The 22,452-nt window shown below is 36.2% G+C and overlaps 1 long non-coding RNA gene across 1 annotated transcript; it reads right to left on the bottom strand.

Moving 5' to 3' along the window:
• Positions 1-281: 281 nt before the first annotated feature.
• Positions 282-18,031, bottom strand: LOC140149957 (uncharacterized). The gene is made up of 3 exons (XR_011858784.1): positions 17,941-18,031; positions 1,929-2,075; positions 282-786 (listed from the first exon to the last, which is right to left on the bottom strand). It is a non-coding gene; the product is annotated as an uncharacterized lncRNA (long non-coding RNA).
• Between the last annotated feature and the right edge of the window lie 4,421 nt (positions 18,032-22,452).

Below are 22,452 nucleotides of genomic sequence, written 5' to 3'. Positions count from 1 at the left end.
CAGTTCTCCGCCCATTGTTATTTTTGATAAATGTTTTAACCTTCCTCTTTCCAACAACCAAATATCCAGCTCTGCGACCAGACCTTGTTTTCAACATACCCGTTCCACTATCATTTCCCAATTTTTCATTGCCTAATTCTCTTGATTGTTCCACAGACACCGACAATGATTTGTTCTCAGATTGTGTTTTTAACTGAACATCATATTCTTTTTCTAGACACAATTCGATCTCTGTGCTGGCCTCAGATGTGACCTTTTCATCACTCCTACATGTATTGGCTTCATTTCCTGCATCAGTCAACACACTATAATTTTTACAGGTTCTAACATGGTCAATTAGAAGTTCAATATCATCAAATCCTTGATGACACTTTCCACACAAGTATGATTTTAGTTCTGCTTCAATCACACCTGCCCTGATCATATTTTGTGATGTACCTTGTATACTCTTGATGTCCTGTGCTGTACTCTCATTACTAAAACTAAATTTTCTACTCTTCAAATTTACACAAGTGTCACTAATGGGTTGCTCTTGTGAGGGTGGATCTCTTGGCAAGTTCTTGTTGCTGATACATTTTCTTGCAGAAGTTATTATTGGAATAGTTGTCCTGCATCTGGAGAGTAGCCCACAATGTTCACATATGAAGTGCCCTTTCCTGATTGGTTTTCTTTGTCTTTTGAGTTCAGTTTCTTTTCTTCTCAACTTATATTTTCTTGTAATGGTAGCTATATCTTGCTTGGGTGATTGTGATGACTTGTTGGTAGATGTTTGTACTTGGGAAGTTACTGCATGGGGGAAACAAAAGAAAACAAAAATACAATGGTTGACTGCACTTAACGCTAAGACAGTTAGAACTGAGAACAGAAAAAACTGATGATCACCAGCAAGATTATGACTATTAAATAAACTGTGCAGACTCTCATTCATCTGATTCTGGTATGTTAAAATTACCGTAGATTTTCATTTAAATCTGGTCAGCCACACATACCTATTTTTGATGGATGGACCAATGTTGTGAAATTGAAACCTTCAGTCTTCAGCTGGATATGAAAAGGACCCATATAAATATTGACCCAGGGCTTATTATGAGTGCCACCCCTGGGAAAATGTTTTTATTATATTCTTTACTTCTTCCTCTTTCATTTGACACCACTTGGGGGGTTCATACCTTTGTGGCATGTAAAGATATATCCATTTCAGACCAAAAGGTTGGTAAGTATGTAAGCAAGTAAGTAACATTCACTAATATAGGCTGATACCATTTCATGGTTCAGCAAAAATGTTTTTCTGTAATTTCCAAAATTATGGTTCATGATCATCAGAGAACATATACACTTACCATAATGCATTTCTTTTGTGTACTGATTTGCTATTGCAAGATCTGGATGAGCTCTGTTTATTGAGGTATTTTTGTCACTATCAACCCATATTGCACTGAATAGTATAGGGAAGAAAGAAATGCATTGTTGGAAGTGTGAGATATAGCCTATCTTCTCTGATGGTCCATATTCTTGTGCAAAGTAAACATTTTTTTAATTAATGCAAGTGGGCAAGGGCACACAAACTTTTTAGTTATTTTTACCAAATTGAACAAGAATCCTGAGAGGAGCTGAAATAAGAAGGCCTACTTGACATGTGACATCATTGCCCTGCAGTGTGCGCGCGAATTATGGCAATTTCCATCGTTCTTTGCCCTGCAGTGTGCATACGCATTGTAGTTTGCTCAGGGCACATGTGCATTTTAAATTGCCCACCATATTTCATATAGTACAAGCAAGCCATTGAACAGTGTAGGGGTTTGTTCAAGCATATCGATAGACCCGTCCCTCGTCTTTGTGGATAAACAATGATGTCAAGTGGTCTATAAACATATAATCACCAACTTCATGTCACATGATTTTGTTTGTAATGAAATCATATTTCATACCATTTATGTGCTCTTCACTCAACCAATGTGTACCGTCATGATCAGCATCATGTGCACTGGGGAAACTCATCAGTCCTGGATTGGTGGATGGGCCATGAAATGACATCATGTATAGCTCCAATTTGTATTAGTTGCACATAGGTAAACCTGATATACAAAAGAAAAAGATTTACAACAATTATATGTATTCAATTTGGTATTTCATGATTTTACCATAATCCTCTTTTTAGAGCACGGTTCAATAGATAATCCAAGAAAATGCCTTTTTCCAAAATTTCAGTTGATTTGGACATTGCAAGTTATTACTAGCATAAAATTATATGCATGTATTTATACAGCACCCCATAGGCCCAGGGTCCATTCAGAATTATACTTAAGCATCCGTGTGAAAGAAAGCATGGATTTAGGGTGGTTTTGAAAAGCTAAATGAGGATCCGCAATTAGGGTCGCAAAACAATGGAAGAAGGGGCATTTTTTTAAATTAAAGAACCACCCTTGAACAAGTAGACTGCCTAACGTATCGGTGACATCCCGCTATCTCTAAGGTCCGCTATCTCTAAGGTTCGCTATCTCTAAGGTTCGCTATCACTAACGTGTAAAGTCTATGGAGATCAGAATCCCGCTATCTCTAATAGAGAAAAAGGTTCGCTATACCTAAAAAAAGGTCCGCTACTTCTAAGGTTCGATATCAATAATTTAGAATAAGGTTCGCTAGTTCTAAGGTTCGATATCACTAATTTTAAATAAGGTTCGCTATCACTAATTTAAAATAAGGCTCGCTATCACTAATTTTGAATAAGGTCCGCTATCACTAATTTATTGAAGGTTCGCTATCTCTAAGGTTCGTTATCACTAATTCCAATAAAGGTCCGCTATACCTAATGTTTGCTATCACTAATTTTGTTTAAGGTTCACTATCCCTAATTAATTAAGGTTACGCTATCTCTAAGGTTCAAGTTATCACTAATTTCGATTAAGGTTAAGCTATACCTAAGGTTCGTTATCACTAATCTTAAATAAGGTCCACTATCTCTAATTTTAAATAAGGTCCGCTATCTCTAATTTCAAATAAGGTCCGCTATTTCTAATTTTAAATAAGGACCACTTATAGCAAACCTTATTTGAAATTAGAGATAGCGAACCTTATTTGAAATTAGAGATAGCGAACCTTATTTAAAATTAGAGATAGCGAACCTTATTTGAAATTAGTGATAGCGAATCTTAGAGATAGCGAACCTTAGAGATAGAGAACCTTATAGATAGCGGACCTTATTTAAAATTAGAGATTGCGAACCTTAGGGATACCGGGATTGTTAAAATTAGAGATAGCGGACCTTATTTTAAATTAGTGATAGCGAACCTTAGAGATAGCGAACCTTCAATAAATTAGTGATAGCGGACCTTATTTAAAATTAGAGATAGCGAACCTTATTTAAAATTAGTGATATCGAACCTTAGAAATACCGAACCTTTTTCAAAATTAGTGATATCGAACCTTAGGTATAGCGGACCTATTTCGTAATTAGTGATAACGAACCTTAGAGATAGCGAACCTTAGAGATAGCGAACCTTAGAGATAGCGAACCGTAACCAACGTATCGTACGCTATTTTGTGCGGTTTGTATTGCAAGGAGATCACTGGCTTGTGCAACGTTATTTTGTGTGGTTTGCATAATTCATTGACCTACAATTTACTCATAGACTAAATTGCAGTCGTTTATAATTTTCTCCAGCCAGGGTCAACAGGATTTTTACTGTTTTTTGTTTTTTTTAAAGGAATTTTTATTCTATAATGATAACGACACAATGCCATAATATAAAGGATACTAAATTGATTGAAGAAATGATACCCCCTTGAACCCCCCCCAAATTTAACATTGCCTGATGATTTGAAGTGACCTCGACTTCGGAGATGAGTCTGGTATTTATTCCTAACTATTATGTGAAATAAGACACATGTAGCAGCCGACAAGTGCGTTGTTTTGATATGGATGTACACATATAAATAATGCTGCATGCTAGTCTGAATAAAGTTTAAGCATGGTAGGTATTAATAGGGATGCCCACTGTCCATACAGTTTCCACTAGAACGATTTTTCATTTACTGTGTGCGTGCACTCACACACGTATTGTCTAGGGAGAAACTGATCGATACAAGAAATCCCAGGCCTGTTAAATGGCGTACCGTACATACTTGTTTTTGATCCAAATGTAGGCCTATATCAGGGTGTTTCAAGAAATTCCTGATTCCACCGGAAAACATTAACCAAACTTTTTCCTGATTGGTCAGTAAATAGAGAGGACCTTCCTCCATGCAGAGATCAACTTTTTTTAATGAAAAATTTAATGAGATGAGAACTACAACAGGTTGAAGTGACACCATTCCGTGCATCAGGTGTTCAAACGCAATTATTTCCGAATTTGGAGTGAATCAGACAAGCAAACTTACATAGTCATAAAATGTAACTATTTTTGAAGACAAAATGTACAGGATGTTAAGAAATTTAAGATTGTTTAAGCCTACCGCGGCCCATCTCAAATCATGCACTTCTCACTACCATGTCGATTTCATATGCTATCCATCATGGCTTCCATGCACACATAGACTTCTCCGTAGTCCACTTGCCAATTGTGCATACTCTGGCTATTACATTTAAGCTTAAAACTCTGATTTAATTAATGTGTGCACAATTGATAGATTTTCACAACTGATCTTTTCAGTCACCGTCGCCCTCTGTTTGTTAGCTTCCCAAGTGGACTACTGACTTTGCCTTGAGAGTTAGGCCAATTTCTGGCCTAACTAAAATTGGGTCATGATGTAATGCATCTTTAAAAATGAATCTGGCTTGTGATTGGTCGCCCAGATCTCGTTATTGTTTAAATCCTCCCGGCAGTACTGGTACCATTATAACTATACATGGTACACAACTATCTAGGGAATGCGGCGCTTTTGTGCTGGTGGATGAACGTATGCATCTAGCGCGTATTGTACCACTATGCTTAGTCTTGTGGTTAGATTTTATTGATAAACAAGTATGATTGACAGTGTGTGAGTCCCGGAGTAAAGTTCTGCTTAAAAGTGAAAGTCCATAGTCGGTTTTTCGGATAATAAACTGGCAGATTTCTAAAATTAGAATTGTTCAGTATTGAAGTGTCATTATAATTATGCCATTATGATATGTTGCATTCAATAATAATAAGCCTACGTAGGGCCTATACTTTACTTTTACTGTCACAAATATAATTATATAGCCTAAACTTTTTCATAACCATTTTATACTAGTATTTTGATGTACCGTAAAACGGGGTGAATCGGGACAGTTTGGGCATGGCTTTAATTGCATTTTTTTCTTTGTAGCTTCAATTGCCACAGTCATTGGTGCATTTTATGTCCACACATGAGATCTACATACTGGTAATGTTAGATTGAGTGGATTTCAAGTGCTTTACCTCTTTTTTTTTTAATTTTTGTTTCTGTTCCGATTCACCCCGAGTTTGGGGTGAATCGGGACAGCAGAGTAAATAGTATTTGATGAAGGTTTGAATTAGTTTTTGTACCCTTTATCCCCACAAATGAGGTGAATTGGGACATTAAACAAGTATTTAAATACTTCTCTAATAATTTAGAACAATTTAACAACAATTGATGTCATGTTTACTGCCATAACTTGGATGTTCTTTGGTACCCTCAACTGGACTGTACAAAAAACAAAAAAAAAGTAATAAAACTTTTGACCTTCACATTTCATGTTAAAACTTAAGTTTTCATTGTTCTTTTCTTATCACTACTTACATAAGGTAATACTACAGTGTTTCTTACCAAATAAATACTTCATTTCTGCCTAAACATTAAAAAAAATACCGATAATCATGTGTCATTTTTAAAGGAAAAAATAACGAGCGAGCTGTGACTTTCAGTCAAAAACAACTCGCACATATTGCAGACAACTGTTAAATGTTCTTGCTACTTGCATGTGATTTTCCATCAATAACAATTATCATGTACATACAGCCTAAAGCAAAACAACCTTTGGCCAAACACATGGGCAATTTAGCAATACCATACTGGTACCAACTTGCAACCAGTTAAAAACAACTCACGAATGATTTCTATCAGTCCAACAAATTGAACATTGGCAAACATTTTCCAACTCTAACAGCAATATTCAAAGCATAATTAACTCAATAATTACTGGAGCTTCAGGATAAGACTAACTACATTATAGTTCAAATGGTTGTCCTCCAAAACTTTTTTGGGTTAAGGGTGGGTGGCTTTCAAATTTGTTTTTCTAATTTTCTAATTCTAAGTCAAATTATAGAGCTACCCAATGACCTGTGCCCAATGAAGGTGCAAATAGGTCTGTTTTACTAATACATATCCTAATACAAGTTATACCATTAAAGATACAAACAAATTAATAACAATATTTTAAAAACAAAGTACGTATTTATTTAAAACCTGAAAATCCTTTCAAAAAATTATTTCTGGAATTCTGAAAATTAGGTGTGGTAAAATTTTGTACCGGGACAGTAAAAACTCACTTCCTGTTTTTAAAATTAGTGGTGGGTGGTACCGGGTAGAGGACAACTAACTATTACAGGCTTAAGGTGATGCCACATAGAGAATAATCCAAACTTAATACCATTAAAGCTACAGTACATTGTGTCCCAATTCACCCCGTTCTCAAAAGTTCAAATCTGAAAAGTACAAAAATCAACAAAATTAAAAATTTCTTTGGACTAACCAAATTTTCACTTTTACAGCACATGTATGACACTTTTTGTGAGGTCCCTGTGCATTTCCAGCTCATTTCCTCCAATGGTTCCACTGGGAGGGATAAAGTTCTGACCACATCATTTTTTTGGCGCAATTGGAGGAAATTTTCATTTTAGTGTCCTGGGCTCCATATTTCCTGTATCACATGTGCAAAGCCACCATTCTGATACTGACAGTCCATTTTTTTAACATGGGAAGAGAAATACACAAAACAATCAATTAGGTTTGAAAAATTTGGTGTCAAAAAACTTTTTTGTGTTTTGTCCCGATTCACCCCGGTGTCCCGATTCACCCCGTTTTACGGTACTAAACATCAGTATAATTTCGAGTTCAACTGAATGCGTTCATCATGATTAATAACATTTTTATTTATCAAAAATCGACTATGGCATAGTCTAATGCACACACAGTGTATTGCTCAATGTATTAAAGATAACCTTTGAGTTGGAGCAAATTTCTCAAAATTGGTAGTGATTAATATTACCAAACTTATGCCATGATGAAATATAATAATTTTTGAAGATAAAATGTGCTGACCGTAAAAGATTGAACAATGTTTAAGACTACCGCCATTCATTTGAAATAAGGACTTATTGTTCATCTCCTCTATGGAGATATTTTCCATGGCGACCATCTATGATCATGCTTGCGGTTTCACCAAACAAACCATGGGTTTTGAGGTCTTATATTTTTTGTTGTATGTCAACAAAATCGATTAAATTTTCAGGATGATCTTATTTTCATGTTGTTATAAGCAAATATAATGTTCCAGATAACGCTAGTTAATAAATACATTAAGAAAAAGTACCTTAAAATTGCACTTTCTGTTAGTAATCCTTTTTGGACTTTTAACTTTTTAACATGTTCTAGCAGCCCTATATAAAACCGTAACACTCAAAAGGCCATATGGAATGAAACGTCCGATTAAGATTATTTAAACGCCAAAATGTTTCTTCCATCAATTCCCAGCCAATAAGTTAGGTCTGAATCAATTTAAAAGTACTTCAATTTTTAGTGGACATGCCTAGTATTAATTGAAGGAGAATTCACGAACCCAGTTCCCTTTGTACTATGATCGTTATGAGTCGATACTGAGCAATCAGGTATGAATGGTGCACTATTGATTTGCTAAGCTTCTTATCTATTGAGCTTGGCCGGTATGTACTTTGAAGTGGGGGAGGGTTATTTAGCGAGTTCAAATATGGCGAGAGTTCAAATAAGGTTAATGTCACATCATAGTGGTACATTTGTATTGGTTTTAAAGTTGGGATGATTTGGTGGGCAATGTTGATATATCGGGGATGTTTCTACTTTGAAGTGGGGGGAGGGTCATTGGAGAGTTTATTAAAATGTGGTGAGTTTTCACCTTCACCAAATTTGAAGTGTTGTATTTAGTAAACTGGGGGTGTGGTGTGTTCTGTTGATACATAAATTGGGAGTGTTTGTACTTTGAAGTGGGAGGAGGGTCATTTGGAGAATTCAGTGCACCAGGATGAGCAAGTTATCACCTACACCGAACTGAAAGAGTTATATCCGGGAGTTATATTTTGTACAAGTTGCAATGTGGTATGTCATGTTGATGTCTTGGGGAGGTTTGTACTTTAATGTGGGGGAAGGGTCATTTGGAGAGTTCAAATATGGTGAGTTGTCACCTTCTGCATATTGGGAGAGTTGTGTAGTACCGTTAGGATGTGCTTTGTAAACATAAACTCTTCCAATATGCTAAAGGTAGCTCTGAATATTTGAACTCTCTAAATTACCCTCCTCACTTCAAAATAGAAACTTCCCATTACATTGACATAGCACACCACATCCCAACTTTACAAACAAAACTTTTCCAATATGCTCAAGGTGACAAAATGCCACTTTGGAACTCTCCAAATGACGACTCACCATAGTTGAACTCTGCAATTGACAACTCGCCACTTCATAACACCCCAAGAACATCAGTAACACTTTTCACCTGGGTTAAAGACTGAAAACAAAAATGACAAGGTTGTGACCAACATTTAAGAAAGGATCGAGAGCATTAATTTGTAAAGAGGGTCAAGTGCACAGTATGAATATCGAACTTCTTTCAGGTTTGGAGTTCAAATAAACTGATGTTATCCAGCAAGTCCTGATAACACAATCCTATAAAAGGTGTATTCCAGTGGCGAAGCATGGGTCATCCGATGGGGGGGGGGGCACCAACCATGATTGGGGGCCCCGGGGCTGATGGGGGGGGGCACAAGCGGTTTTTGGCAATTTTCCTATGGGATTTTCTAAATTTTGCAATCGATTGGGGGCACATGCCCCCATGCCCCTATGACGCTATGCCACTGGTGCATTCCGATCATGGCAATTGGGGGAATTTCAATCTACACATGTATGAGGCTAAAGTTGAGAAGAGTGAAGTCTGGTTAATATTTCTGGCTAATATTCTGTTTAATAATTCTAGCTAAAATTCTGGCTAATTTGTTCTGGCTTAAGGGTTGGGGTATGAGCGTTTGGACAGTATTTATTTTGGGACATTAGAGCACATCAGACATATCGAATTGCATTCTGAATACGAAGAATGTCATTCTGATATCAAATAATTTTGATTTTTGAAATTAGCAATTTAATACACATTTTATGGCAAATCATTAAAATTGATATTTTTGATATTTAACAGTACTTGAAGTAAACTTTATAAATCTGATGATTTATACTTAAAGTGTATGTAGGTGGGATGAAAAGCCCGACGATCAATTGAAAATTTTGACCTTTACATATTGAAGATATGGATTTTTTTCCCCAAAACACCAACAAAAATTAGGTCTTTTGGGAAAAAAAATCCATATCTTCAATATGAAAGGTCAAAATTTTCAATTGACCGTCGGCTTTTCCTCCCTGCTACATACACTTTAAGAATATATCATTAGATTTATATAATTTACTTCGAGGACTGTTATATATCAAAATTTGAAAAATATCAAATTTTTATAATTTGTCATAAAATTTGTATTATATTGTGATTTTCAAAAAATGAAAATTATTTGATATCAGAAAGACATGCTTCGTATTCAGAATGCAATTCGATAGGTCTGAGGTGCTCTCATGTCCCACAAAAAATACTGTCGAAACACAATAAACACTCATTTTAGATCCCTTAAATTTCAGGCCTTGTAAAATTTCTGGCTAATCTCATTTAAATATTTCGGCCCTTTTTCAGGTTAGAATCAGGCCTGATTTCATTTCTGGTTAATATTTCTGGCTAATAATTCTAGCTAAAATTCTGGCTTATTATTTCTGGTTAAATTTTTCTGGCTAAAATTTCAGGCCTGACATTAAATTTCTGGCTTATCTCATTTAAATATTTCGCCCTTTTTCAGGTTAGAATCAGGCCTGAATTCAGTCATTATTTCAGGCCTGATTTCTAGCTGAATTCAGGTTTAATTCAGGCCTGACACTTTGGTAAGGGGAACCACCGTTATCGCTACTTCTAAGCAGAATGACGGCATTTTTACCCACAAAGCATTGTGGCCGTGACCATAAACAAAGGAAAACAATTTACTTCCGGTAATTTTATAACGCCAATATTTCTTATGGCCAAGCTTGGCGGATCATAGAAACAACATTGCCAGTCTTGTAAAACCTTTCCAAATCATTTCCACTGGTTTAAAAGTCCCGCAGACACCCGCCAGCTAATCATGATCAGAAAAAATACATAAATTCACCGTAACATTGGAAGGAAATGAGGGAATTCGATCAGGTTTTCGCTAGTAAATCAACTTGAACTCGGAAACACAATGACGCAATCAAAGATCATGTGACCGATGCAAAAGGGCACTAATACCATCCATTTCCGGTACGGGTCACCTGGGCCTGGGGGGTCTGTTTAGATTCAATTTTAAAATAGATGATCGATATTGTCGCATAACGATCATAAACATCAAGGCCGTGTTTGAGGGACTGCACTGATTAAATCCATTCAAGTGATGACTCGCGTTGAATAGCGTAATCGGCTTAACCCTATTGAGTGGATTAACAAGCGGCTAGGGGACGCAGGGGTAACCTTGTCAATCAATGGTTATTCTATTGTCCGCCAAACTTTGAAGCCGGTGACATCACCGATACGTTTATCCATGATCAATCCAATCGATAGGCAATTATCCCACCAACGGTAAATCGACTGCATGGCAGAGCTCCACTGTGCGCAATTGACCAAGTTTAACTCGTGCGCATAAACTTGCATGGAATAAAAGTTAAATAAATATAAAATATTACCATTTGAAATGAAATAAAAATGAAATGATAACAATGAATAGTAAATCACAATGTTAAAATAATTCATTCATTCATTTTTTATTTCATATATCACAAAACATATAGGCCTACTACATATTAAAAATAATAATATTGGCTACAAGCATCATCATCATCATCATCATCATCATCATCATCATCATCATCATAATGATGATAATATAAAATAAATATTAAAATTGTAAACTTTCAAACTTTATGTTATAAAGTTATGTTCACATTATTATAATATAAATAAAATAATCATTGGCCATTTATTTATAGCATATAGTATAAAGATACCACATGACATAATCTACATTTTAATGTGAAAGTTGAAAGACCATGCTAGTTGAACATAGTTCAAAATTGAATAAAACAATATATAAAATAATAACAACAATAATACTGCTACGCTAAATATATGAGAATAAATAAATATGTATTACTAAAAAAGAAGAAATCTTACTATTTCTATAAATTTGAAAACACATAAGATTTAATATCCTGCTTTTTAAAAAAACCAAATAAACGTTTTCAACTGAGATGTAGGCCTAGGTATTTTCGTCTCAGATTCTCAAGTTATATAACAAGTTTAAAATGTTCGTTCTGTCAGTGTACGGGACATTACCAGGCCTACAAGATGTTACGAAATGGTATGTTTAATTAATAGGCCTATGATAAAAACAATGTTTTTCTTTAATTAAAAAAAAAAATCCTGTATTATTATACCGGTAGTATATAATATTATCATCATTTTATTATTATTATTATTTCGGTGTTTTTTAAAATCCTAATCATAAAGAATAAATTAATTCATGACATCCTGCTGCTGAATCCAGCCTACGAGGTATACCTGGCTGAATCGTAAAGTTTTAAAGCATGCCGCCATAGCTCATCCACGATCTTGATCCTATTTTTATCAATATACATCGATCACTTTATCGGATTAAGTATTGGACACAACAGATGAAGTATTTGATTGACAAGGTTACCCCTGCGTCCCCTAGCCGCTTGTGTGGATTAGGATTTTTCTGTGGAACCTCCTTCTATAGACCTTTTTCTCAGACGTCACCAATCAATCGATATTGGGGTCCAGTATTCGAGTCATCAGCACCCAAACGCAAATACCATACCGACGCCACGATCAACTTTATGCCACGCTAGGCGTCCTGCATGCGCGAATTGCCAGCTCGCAGTACGCGTTTAGTTCGCCACGGTGTAAAAAGTAAACAAAATTGTGAAACAAAACAAAGATTGAATTTTAAATAGCATCGCGGTTTTTCGTATCTTTTGTATTTTATGGCATCAAAACAAGCTGGAACAAAGATAACTAGTATACAGTTCCCGTTTAAACAATTATTTTATGGAAGCTAAAGTGAAATATGACAAAACAGAGGAGAAAATACGCAGTATTTGGCGTTTTTACACCGTGGACACGTGAGAAACGCACGTGTTGTTTGTTTACATCTCAGACCCCAATATCGATTAGGTGACGTCATCAGAAAAAGGTCTATCCCAGATAACATACCGTAAACATTCGCCTAATGGCGCTATGGAGTTCATGGAAATAAGAGAGCGCCATCCCTGTAAAAGCCGACTATTATCACTGATCATTAAGGGTACGTGTAGTTAAAGGGTGAAACCTATCGACACATACAATTATGAACAAGATCGAACAAACTTGTTCATGATAATGCGTAAATCATTCACCTGATACGTTGTGGCCCAGTGAGTAGAGCATTAGACTATAGTGCGAGGATAAAGAGAACTTGTGGAGAAGATTGATGGTTCGAATCTCATGCAGTAATTTCTGACAGATTATGATGTCTGTCAATGTTTTTTTTCTGATTTGAGGAAATTTTATTCTCTATTTTCTTGATTTTATCTTTAACATTGTTTATATAATTTTATTATTTTATCTTGTGTCTTTTTTCATGATTCTTTGTTTTTATCGTTTCATTTTAGAGTAACTCAATCCATTCAATCAAATGTTGTAATGAACCTATTTGATTGTACAGGCATTTGTTATGTGTGTGAGACGAACTGTCGCGTTCGACAAGTCTTTCAATTCGCGCGAGTGTCCTTGCCTATGCATCAGTGGTCATAAGAGGTATATCATTTTATTCGAAAGGGGGGGGGCACACCGACACCGCCTGGCTAATAATTATTTGGTGCAGAAGGGACACTAAAATGAATACACGGGATCGATACACGTGAATTGCTATGCACGACTTTGCTATCAGACGAAAATCTTCGGATACCGAGTTAGAAAATGATGAATATCTCCCGTAAATGATTTTTTCTCAAGAAACCAGATTTGGTCTCATACACTTGAAAATACGTGTTGAACAGATATGATAGTCGCTAGAATGCGCTTTGAAAATTGGCCGTGCGCTTTGAACTCAAAATCTAACCAAAACTCTAATTTTATATTGCGTTGGTCCAGTATGGCGACAGCGTGTAGTACAGCTGCACTCACTACTATAGGCAGTATAAAAGTCGATGACCATTGACCTCAATGGGGTATACAAGCTTATTCACGCACAACCAAGATCAATACCCGGCTATTGTGAGTAGCCTTAGTCATGTCCCTCAACTAATTATTCGTCTCAAAGAGCTTCAAAGGTCTGAACCAAATGGCCAATCGTGGCTGTGGATTCAACCTACCATGGCGATTTCTGCCATGAAGATATAGGGTCGATGACACTGTGGGGGGGGGGTCCCAAATATACGGGGGTCATAAAGTCTTGGAAAGAATAATATGAGGTGGTCATAAAATGTTTTATGACCAAAATATAGGGAGTCACACGATGACCACAGAAAGTGTGTTATTTTATTCAAAAGACTGATTTCAATACAATTTTGGGGTTTGGGATCATAAAATTTTTGTTGCCGAAATAGAGGGTGCGCAATTTTATTGACGCAGACTTTTTGTAAATTTGGGACCAACATTCCGAAAAAAAATGATAGTCCTCCAAGAGGATTCAAAAGATAACCTCTGCCCCAATAATCCCTAGCTATATTTGTTTGAAACTGTTCCACGGAGGATGTATCATAATAAGCTCAGTCTTCAAATGATATAAATAAAATTTGAATGAGTGAACGAACAAAATCATACAACGACCAACTGAATAGAGGCTGTGCATATGACGCATCATCTCGTAAATATGGCGGACTACTCAAATGCATTCAACAAAAGCATGATTGCATCTACCGCGACAGTTCGTCTCACACACATAACAAAATGCACTACGATCAAATAGGTTGATGATAACATTGGATTGAATGGACTGCACTGCGCCATGATTACGGGGAAGAAACCGGTTCAAATCCTTTATTTGGAGCCAATCGATAAACGCAAGGCCTCTATAGCTATCATTGAATACTGGCTAGGATTCCACAACACAATGAGAACATGTTATAAGGCGCTTTGGAAGGCACACAATACCCCAATGGCTTTCCATATTATGTGCACTCAACAACTAGTCAGTATCGAAGCCCCGTATCGAAGTTACGTAATGTTACTATGTCAACGGGATCACGCGCTTAAGTAATGAACCACGATCGAAACAATCAGTACACAAAATAGGCATACCAAAATAGCGTGATCGTAATGATCGCCATACAAACAGTGCTTGGTTCCGATACCATCACGGAGTTACGTAACTACTTCGTGGTCTGATAGTTATATGATCAATGGTCTGATCTACTTGGGTTCGATCCTTTTAAGAAAAGAAAAAATAGCTGATCATTTATAATGCATAAATGAATAAAGTAATGTAGTTACACAATTATTTGAAACATTGAGGCCGTTCTATTTTTCAAAGGTCATTTAACTGTTAAATGTAGTGGAATATATCACGCATTGATAGGTAGCGGGTGGTGCAAATTTTTTTTGTTGCCGTTTGTTCGCAGTGCCTATTCATTCATTCATTCATTCATTCATCTTTATTTCATTCAAATATAAAATATAACAGCACAACAATTAAACACATACATTGAATGAGGAGGTTCTCGGAAGGCCGGATGGCCTGTATTAAGAACCCCCTGTCCTACAAAAAACCCCAACAACATCAAAATATACCGCAAAATGTCAAAACACCCCCCCCCCCATATTTACCCTAACCAACACCAAAAGAGCCTGTTTTGTGATCAAGAATATGCAAGAAATTACCGAGATAAATTCAATACTACATTAACTATATTACAGATAATACTGAATTTTTTTATCTAAAAAAAATAAGAAAACTAAAAAAAATAAGAAAATTAAAATTAAATTAAAAAATATCACAATATTCGTTAAGTAAAATGGGGACAAAATCCAAAAACATTTCTTGACCCTTCTTCACATAAAAGTGGGGGCAGAAATCAAGATTCGAACAAGTACCATTCACCATTCAAGGCGCACCCGCTACCAACTGAGCTAACGGGTCAGACAATAGAAGGGTTTAATTTTGAACTGAAGAATATTTAAAAAATATGAAGAAATTACAATGTTATAAAAAGATTTACCAAAATGAGTTAGGTATAACGTATGAATCGATTTACAAATTAAGTCCAATGAATACCTGAAGAAACCCCAAAAGATTTGCTGCTCTAGCAACTAACCTAGTGACCTAAAGTATTGGGTCATGTCACGATATTTTTTCTGAGGCATTATGTCCAGGTTGCTCAATTTAACATACACGTATCCTTAATGCTGTTGAGATTTTACAAGGATGGCGCTCTCACATTTCTTAGAATCCAAAAGCGCCATTAGGCGAACGTTTACGGTATACTTATTGGGCCAATATTGGCAAAAAGTTGCATTGGCATTACATCAGTATATAATATTGGGCCAATATTGGTTCACCATTCATTGGCAGTTGCTCTCGGGCCAATAATAAACCAATCATTGGTTTATTGTTGGCCTTTTATATCGTTTGATTGGCATTACATCAGTATATAATATTGGGCCAATCTTGGCTTTCAATTGGCAATTTTTACATTGGCATCATGTTGGCAGCCAATATAGGTTATCACACCAATTTCGGTAACAAATTGGGTAACAATATGGTAACAAATAATTATTGTGATGAGTACTAGTGTTTGGAAGACCTTATTTAAATCCTAAATATTATACTAAGTTGAAATAATAGGAAACAAAACCACGGATGATAAAACGCAGGGCAAACGCTATTTAACACCACGGATTATTTATTTTAAAGAAAATACACAAGAATTTTCGGCAATTTCAATTCTAAGACCATACTTTTAACGCGGCTGTGTACTCTAGACATGGTTTCTTTCGCAAAATTGAGTTTTTTTGATAAGTTTGTACTTTGTTATGTTTTTTATAAATACAAGGAATGAAAATCCAGATTTGTAAACTCCAACTGCAATATTTTAAGGATTTTATTTCACTATTCCACTCGTATTTGAAATTGAAAAGGAAAGAAAATCTTTGTTGTACCAGCAGGGTACATTGCTGCCACAAGAATCAGCGCCTCGCGTTGCGTGATCGCGCAATTTGTTAACGCACAAATCGCTTACGCATAATGCTAACGCTTATCTACATGCGCGGCGCATCTTATGGAAGCACTGCGGAAGCACTGATTTCACAAAACCTAGCGGTCAAATGGCTCCGCTTTTAGCTGATAAAATGTGGGTTTTTTCAAGTTCTTTCCCCGATTTAAATATCAAGTTATGAATGGATTTCGCTCAAACTTCTCAAGGGGCTGTGGATTTACCCGATGTTCACGTTATATAAGGTAGCAAAACGAAAACTGCCGCATTCTCCTGTAAGATTCGATGAAAGTGCATAATGTGACCACTTTAAACTTCAACGGCCATTATTTCAATGTTCATTTTCTCGGTAAAATGACGATTTAGGTACACGATAACTCAATAAATACAGCATCTATAGGTAAGCAAATATGATCATCGTAAAAAGCATGATCGACTCAAGAAACGGTTTTCTCATTTTTTTATATTTTGGTCTATTTATGATTTTAGGCATCATTTTGTGCAAATAGGCGTTTGTGAATTTTAAAAAGTTCAATTTGATGCCTTATATGGTCAACATCTCAAAAAATAAGGCCAATATCAAAAAAATTTAAAAAAACGTTTTTGGAATGGAGCCTCAAGATTGAGCTAAAAACAAAATAAAATATTTTGGAAAGAGTGTTTTTTTGTTATGATGTACCTAACAAATATTGCCAAAACTCACTTTTTGTGATTTTCTTCATAATTGTTGTTTTACCCCAAATCTGTATTTATATTAAGATTTATTGATGTCTTGCCTTCATAAAAATGTATACTTTTATATATCTTGCGCGAATAATTACAAAGTTATTGCACTTTTACTACATGCATATCTGAGAGTACACAGCCACCTTAAAGATAATTTCTAAAGTACGTGTCACCATGCTATCAAATACTCTTGATGGCTATTCAACACCACGGTGATGAGTCGCTAGTGTTCCTCTCTTACCGCGAAGCGGGCAAGAGATGATACATATCGTCTTTTCCCGAGCCAATAACGTCCAACAGTAATTAAAGTAATCCATTGCATCAATATTGGCCCAATACTAAAATTACATATTGTTAAAACATTGGCAGCCAATTGTTTGCCAATGAGAAATAGGTACAGGCCCAATGTTGGTTCAATAACTGTGACAAGGTTTGGGCCAAGCTGGGGCCAACATTGGCCCAAGCCCAATATTGAGCCAACCTTGGGCCCATGAGCAAAACATGATTGGCCCAATACTGTCAGCCAATGTTGGGCCAATTGAACTCAAACATTGGCCCTTCATTGGGCCACCATTGCCATGCTATCTGGGATAATACCTCATATGGTTTAAGCTTAAAGATTTATACCACATTGACTGATTAATAAAAATACGGGATTGTGGGTATGTATTTTATGCATGTACGATGCAAAATATTGAGACTTGGGCAAGGTGACAAAATGGTGGCATTTACCTGAAATACTGCAACGACTACTTTCAGTCTTCTTTTTCCTTGAAGTTTCTCTTGAATGCATGCTATCACGACTGTGCAACATCGTTGTGAAGTGCAGGCTGAAGTGTATGGTTTACGCTCAGCCAGTTTACACTTAATCGCTGTTGTAGAAAAATATGTCGCGCGCATGCTCAGTGTGCACAAAAGAAGCCGTTTTTGGATACGGAGCATAAAGTGCGATTCACTTATCCACAAAGGCGATCAGGTATAAACGCAACTTGACACATCATTTTTGTTTATGACACCGGCACCCTATCATTTTAGCACCCTAACACTTTCACACCCAAGCACTTTCACTTTCGCGCGGTTCTGCTGTATGTAACCACACTTTCGTCCCTTCTAATAAAGGAACCCGGGAAAGGAACAGGGGCACTTTGTGATTCACTCGAGGACTCCAACATACAAAAAAAAACCATCAGCAACCAAGGGCTATTATTTATTTACTTATTAAGGGGCTATCATCCCGAGGGGTCCCAAATATACGGGGGTGCGGAGGGGGTCATAAATTTTTGGAAAGAAAAGTCACAAGATGACCACAGATAGTGTGTTTATTTTATTCAAAAAGACTGATTTCAAAACAATTTTAGCCTGTTTTAGGGGTATAAATTAAAGGTGTATCGGTACGTGACGTACGGGCCATAAATCATATAACAATTGTACAGAATTATGCTTAAGGGGCTGTGCAATAATTATGAGCCCTGGTGGGAGAGTAAAATTGAATTGGGGGAAAGAATTTTTTTGGCTAGCCAAAAGGGAGAGGGCAACCAAATTTTGGCAAGCCGAGCGGGGGAATTTTGGCACACATTTATGGATAAAACGCTTAAATATGCAAATTTTCCTGCTCGCTGCGCTTGCAACATACTTTAGCCCATTTCAGGATCCCAAAAATTTGGCATGTGTAAGGAGGGAAGGACAAAGATTTTTGGCATGACGGGGGGGGCAATTTTGGCAGGCCGAGGAAGGGAAGGCAATTTTGGCAAGCCATCTGAAAATTTTGCCCCCCCCCCGACTCATAATTATTGCACAGCCTTTTTTAGGCCTAAATCATGATATTGATAGGTTACTGAAAGTTAGTGGACAAGGGTGAAAGGCGGGTTAGTAGAAAGACGGTGAGTTGAAAAGACTTGAAGCCATATTATAACATTTGCTGAAAAGAACGCCCTCAAAAAAATTTTAAAGTCAGGTTTTTACACGATTGTAATGTAGGGTACCTGCAGGGAATATGGGACCATTAAGGACGTTAAGCTTATTTGCATAAAAACTAAAGAAGATATGCCCACAAGAGATTGTTATGATGAACAACCTGTCCTTTAAGATTAATAAAACAGGCAATGTTACCTTGTTTTTATGTTTGTTTGACGCTATGACGTCAAAATGACGTCATCGTCAAACAGTGTCCCATATTACCTGCATGTGCAGGTAATATGGGACACTGTGTTATCTCTATGGTGAAAATCAAAAAGTTCAGAAAATCACTCTTTTGTTCTAAAAACATTTTTGTTACATGATTTTGAATGGTTAATGCAAATTTCTACAAGAAAATTCAATTTTCTAAATAGTTTTGCTTTTCGCATTGACAATGCACACAATTTCCTATGTGTCCCATATTACCTGCATCCATTCAGTTGAAAATCAGAGAAAATAATCATTTATAAAAGGAAAGTGCCACTTGTCAGTGGAATTTTACCTGCTGATAAGCTTAACCCATCACCTAAAGATCATAAAAATGACAAATGCCCCTCAGTACCAGAGTTTTTGGATACACAATCATAAAATGTGACGTCATTGATTTTATATCAGGCCAAAAAAACGACATAATTTTTGGGCAATTTCACTCTTTTGGCATTGATTTCCAAGAGTTTGATACACAGACTCCAAAACTGCATTTCTAGAAGCACAATTGATGTCTCTAAACACTTAACAAATCAACTTAAAGTGTTTACCTTCTCTAAGCTACTTTTTGTTAAAATGAAAACAGGTGTCCCATATTACCTGCTGTCCCATATTACCTGCAGCTACCCTACTTTAGTAAACAAAGATTCTATGCAAAAGTCAAGACTTAAGGTGCTGTAGTTTTGTCAAAATCCGAGATTTTCAATAAACCGCCGGATTCAGCATTTTATTTAGAGAATAAACGATAGGAATTTTTATTTTGCCTATCCTCTACCGTGTGATAGACGACAGGCAGGTCCAATATTTTGAGTAGTGGATGCCGGCGCAGCCGGTATCCACTACGATAAAAATATTGGACCTGCCTGTCGTCTATCATAGGTAGAAGATAGTCAAAAAAAATTCCTATCGTTTATTCCCATTCTTAGTCAGTTAAATATTATTTTAATAACTGTAAACAATTTTTAAAGCAAAAACTAAGTTACCGTCATAAAAACTCCCTCATTATAAAATGAACGAAACTTGTTTACAACTTCACGTATTCTGTTGCGCGTACTGCTAGCGCGTTCGCGTATTCCGCACTAGTCTACGCATACAGCGCGATACGTACTCGCACCTCTACAAGCGTGTTACGCATTATCAAGACTCATGATGACGTGGGGTCGTCTACGGCCTGATAGACGGCACCCGAAATCATGCGATTGTCCAATCAGAAATGTGTCTACGAACTAGACCACTCCCACTGACTAAGAATATACGATGTTACTCGAACGCGTATGCGATGTCAACACAGTACTACGTACACGGCGTGCGGGACACACACAGACACGCCACAGGATCGTACCATATTACAACGGCCGGAGTAACATGCATTGGCGCTAGTTGTAAATTCCAATTTTCTTTGCTTTACCTCACTTGTTTGGCTCAAAATTAAAAGGGGACATATCTGACAGTAAATGCTAACATTTTATTGAAAATGAATACTAATCTATTTTTAAAGAAATGTTATAATATGGCTTTAACATGTTTAATGTGCAAGGGGCAAAAGGAGAGTATACAGGGTGTCCCAGAAAAAATCACCGAGCGAATAAAATTGAACGTAAGTCGAGAAATAGACATCAGAATCAAAAAATTAAAACGTAGCACATTTGAAAATTTTATTGGATTCGGTTGACTGGTTGCGAAGAAATTAACGATTACATAATGCGTGCATCAAGTCAGTCCATTCCAAGTTTGATCAACAGGCGCTCTATGCATACTAGCTCACCGCTTCCTAAAGTTTAATGTGTATCTCATTAAATTTAGTCCACATTATCTATTTTGTAATTGTCATACATGCGTTCACTGATTAACAGTTTGTGCGAGAAAACTTTGCTTTGATTTCTGCAATTGGAAACTTTCCAACTTCAATTCTTTATGTTGTGCAAATAATATGTTATATTTTAACTTTCCAAAGAATAACAATAATCAAGTGCTTACAGCTTTACGTGTGATTTTTGATTGATACCATGCAACATTAATGTTGACGTTTTAAAAGATTAAAACTGTGTATTACAATTTCTTGGAAATATTCCAAAAACATTTATGTGTGTGAAATTTTGTAAAGCCATCTGGAATGGAATTCTTTATGCAATAATTCTTTATGCAACATTTATATCAACATTAACAAAAAAATATATATTTACACGTACCGAGCATCTGCTTACATGCAAACTTTCATTCTCAATATCATGCAAGTTCAAATTTGAACAAAACCTAATTAAATGTTTTGCAAGAAACAGATTGTTTAAAAAGAACGAAAAGGATTTCACAGAACAAAATATGACTGAGCACATTCATAGTTAACCACTAATGTACATTGTATTGAATGATCTTTCTTTCAAACTTGGAATGAAGTGAATTGACGCATGCGTTATGTAATCGCTCATTTCTTTGCGATCAGTCAACAGATTCCAGTAAAATTGGCGTATAAGATGAACAATAAGATGGGCTACAGGCTGATGTTTAGATTTTTGGATTTTAATGTCCATTTTTCGACTTACGCCCAAATTCATTCACCCGGTAATTTTTTTCTGGGACACCCTGTATAGTGGGCAAAAAGGAGCCGTGAACAATAAACTGAAAAAGGTGAACAGCGGGCGAGTTAGTGGATAAGGAAAGGCAAAGCTGGACATTGTGAAAAGCAAGTTTAGCAACATTATTTAACCTATACATAAATATAAAGGCCGAGGTTTATAGACAAAGGCTGTGTGAAAGACGATATATACTGCGCCAAAAAAGTATCCTTACATTTGGAAAAATAATCACAATTTCAAACCTGATGAAGCATATTGAGGCATGGGGTAAATTTCTTGTTTCATTTGATGCACTATCTAATCCGACACATTATGATGACACAATGTGACTTCAAGAAGCAAAGTTACAAGCATTTGATTAGATCCAGTTTTAAGTGACAAACTGGCCTATTCAAAACTTCACAGACTACATGTAGACATCTGGTTTGAGAGTTGTGAATGGCTAATTTATGCGTGCCTTATGAAAAGTACAGAGAAGTAAAACTGAAATAAAAACTGCTCTAAATAA

Source organism: Amphiura filiformis, chromosome 4 (assembly GCF_039555335.1).
Source record: "Amphiura filiformis chromosome 4, Afil_fr2py, whole genome shotgun sequence".
In the NCBI taxonomy this organism is placed as follows: domain Eukaryota; kingdom Metazoa; phylum Echinodermata; class Ophiuroidea; order Amphilepidida; family Amphiuridae; genus Amphiura; species Amphiura filiformis.
This window is presented reverse-complemented; position numbering and strand designations above follow the sequence as displayed.